This window comes from Rhineura floridana, chromosome 5 (assembly GCF_030035675.1).
Source record: "Rhineura floridana isolate rRhiFlo1 chromosome 5, rRhiFlo1.hap2, whole genome shotgun sequence".
Lineage (NCBI taxonomy): Eukaryota > Metazoa > Chordata > Lepidosauria > Squamata > Rhineuridae > Rhineura > Rhineura floridana.
This window is the reverse complement of record NC_084484.1, coordinates 147925763-147941756: the sequence shown is the minus strand read 5'-3', so window position 1 is coordinate 147941756 and position 15994 is coordinate 147925763.

Genomic DNA, 15994 nt, shown 5'->3' with positions numbered 1-15994 from the left:
TCCCCTGATGCATTCACTATAGCTGCCCAATTTCCCTGCTTTTTAAACTTTGATAGAAATAGCTGTGGGCTATAGGTATGTTCTTAAAGCGCAAGGTTTTTTGCCTATTAGTGAATTTCCCTGCTTTTTAATCTGGGAGGTAAGAAATGGGATCCTGTGCAAGTTTGCTGAGAATGGATTGATCATTTGCATGCTTATTGAGTTCAATGGGATTTACTCCCCTGCAATCATGTTTAGGATAGGTGAAACTGACCACAGAGGATGGGGAGGGGAGGAGGAGGAGGGAGGGGAGAAGACACAAAGGGGAGAACTGGGATGGGAGCAGGCAGGAGGGGGAGGGGAGGAGAAGGACAGGTTTGATCATTTGCATGTTGGAAAGTGGCAAATGTAACGCCAATATTCAAAAAGGGATCCAGAGGGGATCCCGGAAATTACAGGCCAGTTAGCTTAAGTTAGCTTAACTTCTGTCCCTGGAAAACTGGTAGAAAGTATTATTAAAGCTAGATTAACTAAGCACATAGAAGAACAAGCCTTGCTGAAGCAGAGCCAGCATGGCTTCTGCAAGGGAAAGTCCTGTCTCAGTAACCTATTAGAATTCTTTGAGAGTGTCAACAAGCATATAGATAGAGGTGATCCAGTGGACATAGTGTACTTAGACTTTCAAAAAGCGTTTGACAAGGTACCTCACCAAAGACTTCTGAGGAAGCTTAGCAGTCATGGAATAAGAGGAGAGGTCCTCTTGTGGATAAGGAATTGGTTAAGAAGCAGAAAGCAGAGAGTAGGAATAAACGGACAGTTCTCCCAATGGAGGGCTGTAGAAAGTGGAGTCCCTCAAGGATCGGTATTGGGACCTGTACTTTTCAACTTGTTCATTAATGACCTAGAATTAGGAGTGAGCAGTGAAGTGGCCAAGTTTGCTGACGACACTAAATTGTTCAGGGTTGTTAAAACAAAAAGGGATTGTGAAGAGCTCCAAAAAGATCTCTCCAAACTGAGTGAATGGGCGGAAAAATGGCAAATGCAATTCAATATAAACTAGTGTAAAATTATGCATATTGGAGCAAAAAATCTGAATTTCACATATATGCTCATGGGGTCTGAACTGGCGGTGACCGACCAGGAGAGAGAACTCGGGGTTGTAGTGGACAGCACGATGAAAATGTCGACCCAGCGTGCGGCAGCTGTGAAAAAGGCAAATTCCATCCTAGCGATAATTAGGAAAGGTATTGAAAATAAAACAGCCGATATCATCATGCCGTTGTATAAATCTATGGTGCGGCCGCATTTGGAATACTGTGTACAGTTCTGGTCGCCTCATCTCAAAAAGGATATTATAGAGTTGGAAAAGGTTCAGAAGAGGGCAACCAGAATGATCAAGGGGATGGAGCGACTCCCTTACGAGGAAAGGTTGCAGCATTTGGGGCGTTTTAGTTTAGAGAAAAGGTGGGTCAGAGGAGACATGATAGAAGTGTATAAAATTATGCATGGCATTGAGAAAGTGGATAGAGAAAAGTTCTTCTCCCTCTCTCATAATACTAGAACTCGTGGACATTCAAAGAAGCTGAATGTTGGAAGATTCAGGACAGACAAAAGGAAGTATTTCTTTACTCAGCGCATAGTTAAACTATGGAATTTGCTCTCACAAGATGCAGTAATGGCCACCAGCTTGGATGGCTTTAAAAGAAGATTAGACAAATTCATGGAGGACAGGGCTATCAATGGCTACTAGCCATGATGTCTGTGCTCTGCCACCCTAGTCAGAGGCAGCATGCTTCTGAAAACCAGTTGCCGGAAGCCTCAGGAGGGGAGAGTGTTCTTGCACTCGGGTCCTGCTTGCGGGCTTCCCCCAGGCACCTGGTTGGCCACTGTGAGAACAGGATGCTGGACTAGTTGGGCCACTGGCCTGATCCAGCAGGCTCTTCTTATGTTCTTATGTTCTTATTGAATTCAGTGCAATTTACTCTTGTGCAATCATGCTTAGGATAGGTAAATCTGACCGGGGGGGTGAGGGAGGGAGGGCTGGAGTAGGCAGGGGAGGAGGAAGAAGGAAGGAGGGAGGGAGAGGAGAGGGGAAGGAGGGGAAAAGCAGGTCCGATCATTTGCATGCTTATTGAGTTTAATGGCATATACTCCTATGCAATCTTGGTTAGGATAGGAAAAACTGACCATGAGGGAGGAGGAGTGGGAGTGGGAAGGGGAAGGAGCGTATTGGAGTGGGGCAAAGGGAGGGGAGGGGAAGTTTGATCATTTGCATAGAGTTCAGTGGTATTTACTTCCGTGCAATCATGCTTAAGATAGGTAAAACTGACAATGGGGAGGGGGAGAAGGGGAAAGGGGAATGAGGGGATGGGGATGGGGAGGGAGGGAGGGGCAAAGGAACAGGGAGGGAAGGGGCAAGAGGGAGGGGATAGGAGGGAGGAGGAGGGAGGGTGGGTTTGGTCATTTGCATACTTTTTGAGTTCAGTGGGATTTATTTCTGTGCAATCATGTTTGAAAATGGAAATGGACTGCCTTCAGGTTGACCGAACTTATGGCAACCCTTTGACTAGGGTTTTCATGGTAAATGGTATTCAGAGGTGGTTTTACCATTGCCTTCCTCTGAGGCTGAGAGGCAGTGACTGGCCCAAGGTCACCCAGTGAGCTTCATGGCTGTGTGTGGATTCGAACCCTGGTCTCCCAGGTCGTAGTCCAGGACTGACCTGGGGAAGGGGACGGGAGGGGAGGAGATTGGGTGGGTAGGTACTGGGCAGAGGGGAAGCCCCTTTCCTTTCCAAAAGGAAAATATCGTGAACAGTATCATTGCTTTTCAGCCTTTCCCCCACCTTTTTATTCTACAGCAGGCACACGTAGCCTCCCACCAAAATTTAAACTAAAGCTGTCCCAGGCCACATCCACACCAGGCCTTTATTTCACTTTGGACAGTCATGGCTTCTCTCCCAGGATTCTCTGAGGGAAGCCATGACTGTCTCAAGTGAAATCAAAGTCTGGTGTGGGTGTGGCCCCCTGATTAGGCAAGCCCAGCAGCTGTGAGTCTGGCTTTTAGAACTCTTTCAGTTGGTTCTTACTGAGCATGCCCGATGTTATCATAGGGTTCCAGCCAAAATTTATTAAATTAATTAAAAATCAGCCAGACATTTTTTTAACTTTTAAACTGCAGAAGATGAAGGTCAGAGCATGGGGCAAGGTCAGTATTAGGATTACAGGTATTCTGTGAACATGGCTGATTTTTAATGAATTTCAACATTATGAGAACTCTGAGAGAAAAAGTCCAAAAGGGCTCTGGGTTTTTCCCCTCTCTTTTTACACTTTGAACTGTTTTGTGTATCGCCATGAAAATTGAGAGTGTTGTTAGCCAAGCCTTTCTGAGTTCAAGACTATACGTTTTGTAAGATTTTGTTTGAAATGAGCTTCTGGAAAGCATCAGAATGGCATGGGAGTATTTTCAATTTAACATTGCGGAATGTGAAAAACCCACGCTGGCTATAGTATACAGCCACTGTTGTGGCTGTATAATACATAAGACGAGCCTGCTGGATCAGGCCAGTGGCCCATCTAGTCCAGCATCCTGAGGCAGTGTGGTGTAGTGGTTAAGGTGCTGGACTATGACCTGAGAGACCAGGGTTCAAATCCCCACACTGCCATGAAGCTCACTGGGTGACCTTGGGCCAGTCACTGCCTCTCAGCCACAGAGGAAGACAATGGTAAACCCCCTCTGAATACCGCTTACCATGAAAACCCTATTCATAGGGTCACCATAAGTCAGGATCGACTTGAAGGCAGTCCATTTCTGTTTTCCTGTTCTCACAGTGGCCAACCAGTGCCTCTGGGAAGCCTGCAAGCAGGACCTGAGTGCAAGAGCACTCTTCCCTCCTGTGGTTCCAGCCAACTGGTATTCAGAAGCATACTGCCTCCAACCGTCGAAGGAGAACACAGCCATCATGACTAGTAGCCATGGATAGCCCTGTCCTTCATGAATTTGTCTAATCCTCTTTTAAAGCCATCCAAGTTGGTGGCCATCACTGCCTCCTGTGGGAGTGAATTCCATAGTGTTACAGTCTGCGTCTGTGTCGGAATTGCTTTTTAATATGTTCTTAAACCTTTTTTAAAATGGTTTTAATCTTAGAAGATGTTTTGAACCCTTTTTAAAGAAACGTTTTTAAAGATGTTTTGTTTTAATGTGTTTTAAAGTTTGTTTTTATTATGTTTTAAAGTTTTTAGTGTTTTTGTTTGCCGCCCTGGGCTCCTGCTGGGAGGAACGGCGGGATATAAATCAAATAATAAATAAATAAATAACTCTGCAGTGCCTGAATAAATACTTTGTTTTGTCTGTCCTGAATCTTCCATCATTCAGTTTCATTGGATGTCTATAGGTTCTAGTTTTATAAGAGGAAAACCTTTCTCTATCCGCATTCTTCATGCCATGCATGATTTTATACACTTCTGTCATGTTACCTCTTGCCTTTTTTCTAAACTAAGAAGGCCCAAAATGCTGCAACCTTTCCTCATGGGGAAGTTGCTCCATTCTTTTGATCATTTTGGTTGCCCTTTTCCGAACCTTTTCCAACTCTACAATATCTTTTTTGAGGTGAGGTGACCAGAATTGTACACTGTATTCCAAGTGTGGTCACACCATAGATTTGTATAATGACATTATGATATCAGCAGCTTTATTTTCAGTTCCTTTCCTAATGATCCCTAGCATTGAATTTGTTTTTTCAGCTGCCACACTCTGGGTCGACATCTTCATTGAGTTATCCCCTATGACTCCCAAAGTTTCATTCCTGGTCAGTCACCATCAGTTCAGACCTCATGAGTTTGTTGTTGTTGTTATGTGCCTTCAAGTCGATTCTGACTTATGGCGACCCTATGAATCAGTGACCTCCAAGAGCATCTGTCATGAACCACCCTGTTCAGATCTTATAAGTTTAGGTCTGTGGCTTCCTTTATGGAATCAATCCATCTCTTGTTTGGCCTTCCTCTTTTTTTACTCCCTTCTGTTTTTCCCAGCATTATTGTCTTTTCTAGCGAATCATGTCTTCTCATTATGTGTCAGTATGATAACCTCAGTTTCATCATTTTAGTTTCCAATGATAGTTCTGGTTTAATTTGTTCTAACAACCAATTATTTGTCTTTTTCGCAGCCCGTGATATGCGTAAAGCTTTCCTCCAACACCACATTTCAAATGAGTTTATTTTTCTCTTATCCGCTTTTTTCACTGTCCAACTTTCACATCCATACATAGAGATCAGGAATACCATGGTCTGAATGATCCTGACTTTGGTGTTCAGTGATGCGTCTTTGCATTTGAGGACCTTTTCTAGTTCTCTCATAGCTGCCCTACCCAGTCCTAGCCTTCTTCTGATTTCTTAACTATTGTCTCCCTTTTGCTTAATGGCTGTGCCAAGTAATCCTTGACATGTTCAATGTCCTCATTGTCAACTTTAAAGTTACATAAATCTTCTGTTGTCATTACTTTAGTGTTTTTGACATTCAGCTGCAGTCCTGCTTTTGCGCTTCCCTCTGTAACTTTCATCAGCATTCGTTTCAAATCATTACTGGTTTCTGCTAGTAGTATGGTACCATCTGAATATCTTAAATTATTGATATTTGTCCCTCATCTTGGTCCAATCCCGCTTTTGGTATGATATGTTCTCTGTATAGCTTAAACAAATAGGGTGATAAAACGCATCCCTGTCTCACATCCTTTCCGATTGGGAACCAATCGGTTTCTCCATATTCTGTCCTTACAGTACCCTCTTGTCCAGACTATAGGGCCTCAGGACAATCAGATGCTGTGGCACCCCTATTTCTTTCAAAGCATTCCCTAGTTTTTCATGATCTACACAGTGAAAGGCTTTGCTGTAATCTATTAAGCACAGGGTGATTTTTTTCTGACATTCCTTGGTCTGTTCCATTATCCAATATATGATAGCGATATGATCTCTGGTGCCTCTTCCCTTTCTAAATCCAGCTTGGACTTCTGGCATTTCTCACTCCATATATGGTAAGAGCCTTTGTTGTAGAATCTTGAGCATTACTTTACTTGTATGGGATATACCCCATGAGTATATATGTGAAATTAAGGTTTTTTTGCCCTGATGTGCATAACTTTACATTTGCTTACATTGAATTTCATTTAGTATTTTACCATCCATTCAATCAGTTTGGAGAGGTCCTTTTGGAACTTTTAGCAATCCCTTTTTGTTTTAATGACCCCACCTTGCCCACCTCACTGCTGACCCCTAATTCTAGATCATTTATAAACAAGTTAAAGAGTACAGGCCCAATACTGATCCATCAGGAGGCTCCACTTTCTACATCCCTCCATTAGGAGAACTGTCCAGTTATTCCTGCTCTCTTCTTTCTGTTTTCTAGCTGGTTCCTGATCCACAAGAGGATCTCTCCTCTTATTCCATGACCGCTAAGCTTACCCAGGAATCTTTGGTGAGATACCTTGTTGAAAGCTTTTTGAACGTCTGAGTACACTGTATCAACTGGATCACTTTTATCTATATGCTTGGTGACACTTTCAAACCACTCTAATAGATTATTGAGACAGAACCTGCCCTCACCTATGCTGGTTCTGCTTCAGCAAAGCTTGTTCCTCTATATGTTTGGTTATTTTTATTTTTAACGATGCTTTCTGCCAGTTTTCCTAGAGCAGACGTTAACTAACCAGTCTGTACTTTCCAGGATCCTCCCTGGTTCCCCTTTTTAATATTGGTTCACATTGGCAACTTTCAGGTATAGAGGCAGATCTTAAGAACAAGTTACATATTGTTGTTAGAAGACCAGTGTTAGGAATAAATTTATTTTAGACCCCAAAAAGTTGCCTAGGGTTGTCAAGAGTGGTTTAAAAGAACCTACATTTCTGTCAGAACCAATGTTGCAAAGAATTCTGGACCCTAGAGAAACACAACTCAAAGTTCAGTTTCTTCCCATGAGAAATAACACCCATAGGCGCCTCTCTGGCTGGAATAATAATATCTTGGAAAGATAAAATGTATCCCAGTTGATTGTTGATAGTTTCTCTTGTCTTGCTTCATTTTTTCATACACACCCTGACATTGTAGCTAAATAGCATAACAGAACAAGTGTTCCTAAACACTTTGCTAGAATGAATCCATAGTGTTACGTCATACTGCTGACACAAGCACACTAAAGCCTCATGTTTACCTTTTCACCAAATGTCAATCTAACCCTCTTACTCGCATTTCCTCAGTTCTTATCTCATATTAAGCTGCTTAGATTGACATGTGTATGAATTATTTATCAAACTCTCACTTTTTAGAATTATGAGAAGTGTAACAAAGGATAAGAAAATGCGCTTGTTTTATTCTGTAATATTGTATTTTTATTCTATGATTTTAGTAAACATTGCATCTTGTTTTGCTTATGAAACCTATATAGAAGCTTTGGGCTAATAAAGTTTGTTCTCTCTCCTGACAGACTGTGGTCTGTATGGTTAGAGACCCTTTCTTGATCAAGCAAGTAATTGTCTGTGTGTCTGCTTTACTTTTGGTATCTGGTGGGACCACTAACAGGTAAAATAAATTATTGAGCTTGTGTGCCTAATTAGAATTAAGGTATATGCCTGCTCACCCCTCCAGAGAAGGGAGGGGGTATTTAAATTTGTTCCTAACAATTGGTGCTGTGACTCGGATCCCACTGAATTCCACTCCAGATTTTACAAAATACCAATAGGCGCCCAGAGAGCTTCCTTTTCTCTCTAGAACGGAGTTTTGTGAATCTGGATAGTGGAACAGCTGGAGTAACAGTAAAATTAAAGGAACTTCAGTGTCCACCAGATATCATGGGGCAAGGGAATAGTAAAGCATGTGTTGTTTGTCCTGTCAATATTGTAACCCCTTTACTGGGACAAAGGATGTCTTCAGGATAAGGTAGGTATGCAAAATAACGTTATGTGTTCAGGAATGGCCGAAGAGAACGGCAGTTGGGGCACCTCCAGAAGGGAGGTGGCTCGGATTGGGTCCTTTGATGCTGCTTGTTTACATGGGGTGAAGAAGCAGATAGACAAGGATAATCCAGCGCAGCTGGTTTCTGGTCCCTATGAGAAGTAGAGGCACGAAACTGGGCTTGCAGCTAGAATAATGATGGTAGGGAGATCTGTAACCGGCAGTGACCCCCCTGGCTACTTGCCAATGACCCCCAGACAGCAGCCTGTTGGCAGCACCATAATTCCGTCTGCCCCACCACCATTCACCTCAGGAAGGTGGTTCCCCATGGGGCAGGCACCCGACCCACAGCTAAAGATCGGTGGTGCGCTGTCTGACAATGAAGGGTTGAAAGGGGGAACCTGAGGGCCGGTTGACGCGCTAGCATAAACCCTTTCCACAAAAAGGGGGGGACGCCCCCATCCAGCTCCCATGCCCTTTCTTCCTTCTTTCAACAACAACGCTTCAACAGCAACCAGTCATGGCTGAATGGAAAAGAAAAGGGGGAAGGGAAAATGGGATGCTCATGCTGTCGTCTTTAGCGGGCACATTTCTTGCGCGTTAATAATTTTGTTTAAATAAATGTATGTAAAAGTACTCAAGTGTGAATTGAATGTATGTGTGAAGGTGTGAAAGTTTTCTTTGAGTGTTTAATGTGAAGAGTTTTTGTGGGAATGCTAAAAAGGAAACTTTCCTCCCTTTCAGTTGCTGCCCTTATCTTTCGTAGGATTTAAAGAACCTAATCTGTTCCTTTAGGCTTTAAGCTTTTAGCAAACATGTAAGTCAGAGTGAAGAGATCTGCTCTGTGTGTTTAAGCAAGAGAGATAGAAAAGGGGAGGGTGAGAAATAGGAATGGGAGATTCTTGCCCGAAAGGAAAAAGTATTTTAAAACCGAGGCTTGAAGAAAGAGGAAGGGGGGCTGAGGAGCATCAGAGCCCACGCTCCTTCCCGGCTTTGGATCAGAGCCCTTCCACATGGCTCCAGCTGCATCCAACCATCCACTTCGGGTATAGGATAGGTAATGTCTCTCTCACCTTCCACTTCTTATAGTAACAGGGTCCTTTGATTTCTTTAGCTTAAAGTTCTGAATGTAATGCTGCCATGCAATTCTGTAATGCTCTCCTACTCTTTACTCAGAATCCAGAGAAACCGGTAGCCAAGTTCTGAATGAGTGTAATTTCCTTTTCTCCTCATTATGCTTTGCTGTCTCTTGTTTGAAATGCTGCAGTTAATCCAGAGATTAAGGTATAGAGATTCTCTGGCACATTGCTATCCCCCTTTCCTTCCCCTTTGGCAGAAGCCTTTATAACATTACGTCTCCCTACCCTTTCACAAAGTTCTGGGAAAACGAAACCTTGTAAAGTATTTTGAGCTGGCTGGAAAAGGCGGAAAAACAGGATTTGCACTAGGAATGTTCAGTCTGTGCCCGGCAGAGACTCTTATCCAGAGTTGTGGTTTAGAAAAATGATTTTTCCAAGCTCTGCTGTTATCTGGTTTAAATACCCTCCTTCTCTGTCTTGTTTTTGTTGTTTCCTTTTGAGAGTCAATTTGGGAGAAGAAGCTGGTGGCAACAGCTTTACTCATGAGTAACTTGACTTGGAAATGTGTAGGGTTGCTTCTGTTGTATTTTTTGCATTTGGCTCTTGGAGTGGAGATGTAGCTAAAAGGTCTTGAGATACATAGAAAAACAGTGAATAGGATTCAAGAGTCAGTGACTATTCGTGATGGGTAGGAAACGTGATTGTTTTTTTTTTTTTTTTTTTAAAGAGAGAATGATTTCTGTTCTATAATGTCTGAGTTCCCTTGCTTTATTTGTGTTTAATCTACTGGGTTCAGTAATTGTATTGCAGCTTGGCTTCTGTGTATGTGTGTGTTTAAAATAGCCCCTCCTTCCTTTACCCACTTGCATTTAAACAGCCAGAGGAACGGTGCGGCCGCTGCCCCCCTTTCTGCCCAGTATACTCTTTTTATCTCTCAGTGATTGTATTTGTTTCTGTGCACATAAATCATGATTTTATTACAGGAAGAAGTTTTTGCTGGCACCTGCAAAGGGAAAGCTTTTCTTTATGCATTTTGTACATGGTTGGTCTAATTGCTAATTCTATTCAGTTATAGGAAGAAATAGAAGCCATACAGAGTTATAATCCCTTTATTTCCTCCCATTCTCTAACATGAATCTATCTTAAATCCCCTCCTTTTTGGCACTTTTTGAAAAGGAGGCAGGGTTCTGAAGTTTTTGTTTTTGCTCATTTGTCCTTGTTTATCTTTTTTTTTTAATTTTGTGTATAAGCCTTTTGGAACTTTTTTGTCACCCAGGTATAAAATTAAAGACATGAAGGAAGTTTAAGGAATGTTTTGAGTAAGCAAATTGACTGAAAAGGGAGACAGCATTCTCTTCCACTGTTTGAAAAATTTTTTTGGCGTACTCAAGATTAAAAGTTAAAGCAGCCCCTCCGCCTTTTATGATAACGTTTTTTGCTGTTTATGCTTTAAGTCTAACTTAATCCTTATGGTTTACCTTTTTATACTAAGATTCATTGACTGTGTTTTCCTGATTATGCCGATTGATTTCAGCCAGGAGAAGAGGGGGGGGCTCATTAATTATTGTGTTGTCTGTCATGTAATTATAATTTATTCTCCAGTCTGTGTAAAAGGGTCGCAAAGTAATTCCCCTTCTTCCCACAGGCTGCTTTCAATGGCTACTCTCATGCGCAAAGCTCTGTATATGGCCAGAGGAAGGGGAAACTCAGAAGTTTAGAATGTGTTGTACTGTTGTGAGCTTTGTCTGTCTGTTGCAAAAATAATATTTTGGTTTTTACCCACTTTTAAATCTTTCGGAGCTCCTTTTCGTTATTCTGGTATAATGTTAAGAAATTTAGAGCATATGTATGTTTTGGTATTTATGAATGTTTTTAAATCGTCTCTCTCTTTGTATTTGTCTGTGCAAGGTTTGATTATGCTGCTACAAATTACCTGTGTGTCCTTCCTACCTGTTGTAATGTTTAATGCCTATCTTATCTCAGTCCCTGCCATTTTGACCCTAACCACCGTGTAACAGAGGAACGTTTCACCTAACATTTTATTTCCTAGGGAGCTCCCCTCTACATCAGGTTCTTAAAGTTGTTTTCCCCAGTTTTGTGTACACAGTGGATTGATTTCTTATTATACAGTTGTTTAGAATTGAAAATGATTGTTTTGTGTTGACGTTTGTTGTCTGATGCATGGGCATAGGTTTACTAAAGTGATTTAAGTAAGGTAGTTGATTGAGGTGGATGAAGTTAAAGACCAGGGGACGAAGGATAAAAGTGCAAAGCTAGGTATTTCTTAAAGAAAGCACCATGCACCCATTGCAGGGAAGGGGAAAGTAAGGCTATTAAGTATCTTGGAATAGTATGCTGCGAAGAAGGGTGTAGAGGAGGCTGGAGAGCTGAGTGGAAGGATTAGAAACAGTGACTAATTTCCTGCTTACCTTATTTTGCAGAAAAACAAAGGTCTGACAGGTTTTTAAGTAATGATTTATTGACAAATGTGAACTGAAGAAGAAACAGCAAATGAACGAGTTAATGCTTTCAGTTTCAACCCCTCCTCCTTTTCCCACTCTCTGAAATTCAAGGCTGAGAGTAAATGCAACCCCTCCTTTCTTTAGTCTTTTTGTAATAATGGTTATAGTTTTGTTTTAATTGATTCTGAAGTATATTTAAGCGTATAAACTGACAATAATTTCTTCCAGTGATATTTGAATTTATTAACAATGCTTCTTCTTTCAGTCAAGTCATGACCAACAAGGGGAATTTGGAGAATTGTACAAAGGCCTTATTAATATTAATATTTATGTCTGGTAGCTACCAAATGTTCTTCCTATCACAATGCTGGCTTCTCTCCTTTCCTGAATCTGTAGACTTTCTGAACAAATGGATTTGCATCTTGCAAGGAGAAACTTAATTTTTCTTCTCTAGGGTTCTCTCTCTCTTTCTTTGTGTTGTTACGTGTTTGTCTGTCTGAATCCCTTTGAGATATATTTTTTTCCTACCAATAATGTGAATACTCAGTTCCAGGTACAAAGTTGCTAAATTGATAGTTACAACACAATGTCTGGGTTTTGTTACTTTTGTTCCAAATTTCGCTTATCATCTGTGGCCATTAATGCTTTTTTATTCTTTTATTTTTATATTTTCTTTCCTGCGCTGAAGTGTTTTCTCCCCAAGGAACGTTTTCTTTTCGTGTGTATATCACAGAAGATTTTTTATTTTTAAGGGATTTTTGACTAGATCTTTGAATTACTCCAGGAAACGATATGCAACTGGCATGCTATTCTCTGTATTGCTGCAATAACAGCATACGGGCCTACTTCAACTCTACCCAACCACAGAACTATTTTCAGGCCTGTTTTGGCCAGCAACCTGAAACGGACACCTTGTGCAAGTTTGCGAACTTTTCATGCAGTCACTCGGGGGGAGAGGGGAATGAAGATCCTTTTATTATTGCAGTTCCTTTGCCTAGCTTTGGCGAAAGACACACAAGTTCAGTTACAGCTTCCTCTGAACATGAACAGGATAAATTTTGTGCCGGCTATTCCACAGTATGTTTCAAGTTCATGATGCTTTATTTCCATTGTAACATTGAATGTAATTATTTATGCATTATCCTTTAAGAATGTGTTGTTATTGTTTTCCTTTTATAATTTATATGTATGGCTATGTTGTTCTTTAGATTTTTTTGCTTTTCAAATTCCTCTGAGTGATTCTGTAATAGGGGTTTACTGAATTTGCTTATTTCAGATGTGAGGTTCATCAGTGTAGAGTTTGGCCCATTTGTTTACTTTCTCGCTCTGTCATAACAATGGTTAAGAATAGGTAACAATTAAAGTGAATGGATGACAATACCATAGGAATTTACGATTTGTTTGTGAAAATGATAAGTTTGGAATCCCATCAAGATTGCTTTCTCTCAAAATGTTTATTGTATTTTATTGTGTTTTCATGCTAAGTATTGATTGTATATTATGTATGTGGGTGCATGTGCCTTAGAACATTATTGTAATTATGTTGTTATTGATAAGTAGTACATACAAACTAGGCTAACATACATCAATAGATGCTTGTGGTATTAAGGAATAGTAGGATGTGATTTTTCATTTAAAGTTCCTGTATGGACCATCCAGAGAATATTAGTTAATCCAGATTTGTTTAAACACCTCAAACCTGCACTCCTCGGCTTTAGTCATGGCTTAGCTGGTCTCCAGAAGTTACTTTCTCATCCTATGTACAGAAACAATTAGAAGCAGTTAAACCAAGGGGGGGGGCAAGCTACATTCTAGATAGCACATGATTGCCATACAGTCATTTACATTATAGATAAGCACTCACAGATATAGGCACATGGATGACTTAGGATTCCCTGTTTGGCTAGGGTGAAGACGCTAAAGGAGGTTTTAACCCTTATAATGCACCCCATTGTGGTGATTTTGAATTCTGATCTTTGTCTAAATAGCCCTTGTGATGTGTTTCCATCTCATATGGCACAGTCACACCCTGGAAGTCAGCATTGGAGCCCAGGGGCAGATCTGTGAAAGGACGGCTGTGTATATCTGCCTTCTAGCTATAGCAGGGGGGAGTGATACGGCTTGGCTAACCCCATTTTGGTTCAAGTGGAACCCAGGAGGTGCAAGACCAAGAGCTATAACTCCCACCCCATTCTCACACACACCCCATCTGATGGCTGGTAATGCGTTCCAGAGGTTTTTGTGCGCAGGAAAACGAGGGCAGAATTAAATGCTATTGCATAAATGTTATCTTATTCCTTGGCGGATACATCCCACCCACAGTGAATCCCATTGTTCTTTAGAAGGAGTTTTAGTGTTTTAGTGTCAATTAGAAGCACACATACAGATACACGCACACACCATTTACCCTACAAGCCAGAGCAGCTGGGGACTCTGAAATGTTACACACATGGTACTCACCTTACTTTGGATCATGGCATGATGGACCTCACTGCCTCACTACCTCAGACCAATACCTGGCCCCTTTTTGTTTTTCTTTTTGACCTTAAGTTCCACAAGTAGTTAGATTCAGCTAGCTGATTGATCCTTGGGCTCAATCAGAGCTGAAATGAGGGAATTGTTAGGAATAAATTTATATTAGACCCCAAAAAGTTGCCTAGGGTTGTCAAGAGTGGTTTAAAAGAACCTACATTTCTGTCAGAACCAATGTTGCAAAGAATTCTGGACCCTAGAGAAACACAACTCAAAGTTCAGTTTCTTCCCATGAGAAATAACACCCATAGGCGCCTCTCTGGCTGGAATAATAATATCTTGGAAAGATAAAATGTATCCCAGTTGATTGTTGATAGTTTCTCTTGTCTTGCTTCATTTTTTCATACACACCCTGACATTGTAGCTAAATAGCATAACAGAACAAGTGTTCCTAAACACTTTGCTAGAATGAATCCATAGTGTTACGTCATACTGCTGACACAAGCACACTAAAGCCTCATGTTTACCTTTTCACCAAATGTCAATCTAACCCTCTTACTCACATTTCCTCAGTTCTTATCTCATATTAAGCTGCTTAGATTGACATGTGTATGAATTATTTATCAAACTCTCACTTTTTAGAATTATGAGAAGTGTAACAAAGGATAAGAAAATGCGCTTGTTTTATTCTGTAATATTGTATTTTTATTCTATGATTTTAGTAAACATTGCATCTTGTTTTGCTTATGAAACCTATATAAATGAAGCTTTGGGCTAATAAAGTTTGTTCTCTCTCCTGACAGACTGTGGTCTGTATGGTTAGAGACCCTTTCTTGATCAAGCAAGTAATTGTCTGTGTGTCTGCTTTACTTTTGGTATCTGGTGGGACCACTAACAGGTAAAATAAATTATTGAGCTTGTGTGCCTAATTAGAATTAAGGTATACGCCTGCTCACCCCTCCAGAGAAGGGAGGGGGTATTTAAATTTGTTCCTAACACCAGCATTTTCACATCTGAGTTCTTTGAGAACTCTTGCAGAGATGCTGTCTGGACCCAGTGATTTGCCCGTTTATTTTGTCTATTATGCCCGGAACTTCATCTGTCATCACCAGTATCTGCCTCAATTTACAGTGTTCAATCTGCAAAGAAAACTAAACTCAGTTGACTGTTAGTGGAACTTCTCTTGGAAATGCTCAGTGGGCCGGTACAGTCAGGTTACTTTAGATTCTGAGCTGAAGAGTCTTACATGGGCCTCTCTCTTTACATGGGAATGTGCATGGTTTAACTTCAAAATGTGGCAAGCCAGCCCTGCTGTGTTTCAGGCTTCTCCTACTCATTCTGTTGTATTGGGCCCAAGACTTCTGCCCCAAAGTCCTGCCCTGACTTCATCACAACTGGGAGTTCTCTTTTTAAAGCCAGTACCTTTTCCTTGGAGGGAAGCTACTGTGAGACACCAGGTATCTCCATGTGCTGTTTTCATAGCATGTTAAATAATAGCCAAGCACCCGCCATCATAAATAAGCATAATAAAATGACTTCATTGACATTTTCTCTCTTTCTCTTGTTAACGTTGTTGCTCTGACAATTCAGAAGGTTAATAATATTCATGAAATTCAAGGACTAGAACGCTAGTCCCAATGAGGTTCCGTGCAGCCTTTTCTGCATAGCTTTTTACAAACAACTCATTTCTCTCACAGGACATTTCTGTCAGTTCTGTAAGCCTCCTCTCCTTCGCCTATGGTTATATAGTCCTACATCATACAGTTCCACTGGCCAATTCTATTTCCTCATCACAAGACAAGGGCCAAGATGCTGTTGGTTTTCCTTTGTCACAAACTCCCGTTTCTTTTCATTTTGTAGAAGCTGGGTTGGCTCTCAGCATGTGTAAAGCAGGTGGGACACTCCATAAAAAATGAGACATTTGGGAGGTACTTACCCAGCTACAATGACATGTAGAAGGTAAATCCCCAAGCTGTGCCCCTCTCTGACCTTTGTTGTTGTTATGTGCCTTCAAGTCGATTATGACTTATGGTGACCCTATGAATCAGGGACCTCCAAGAACAT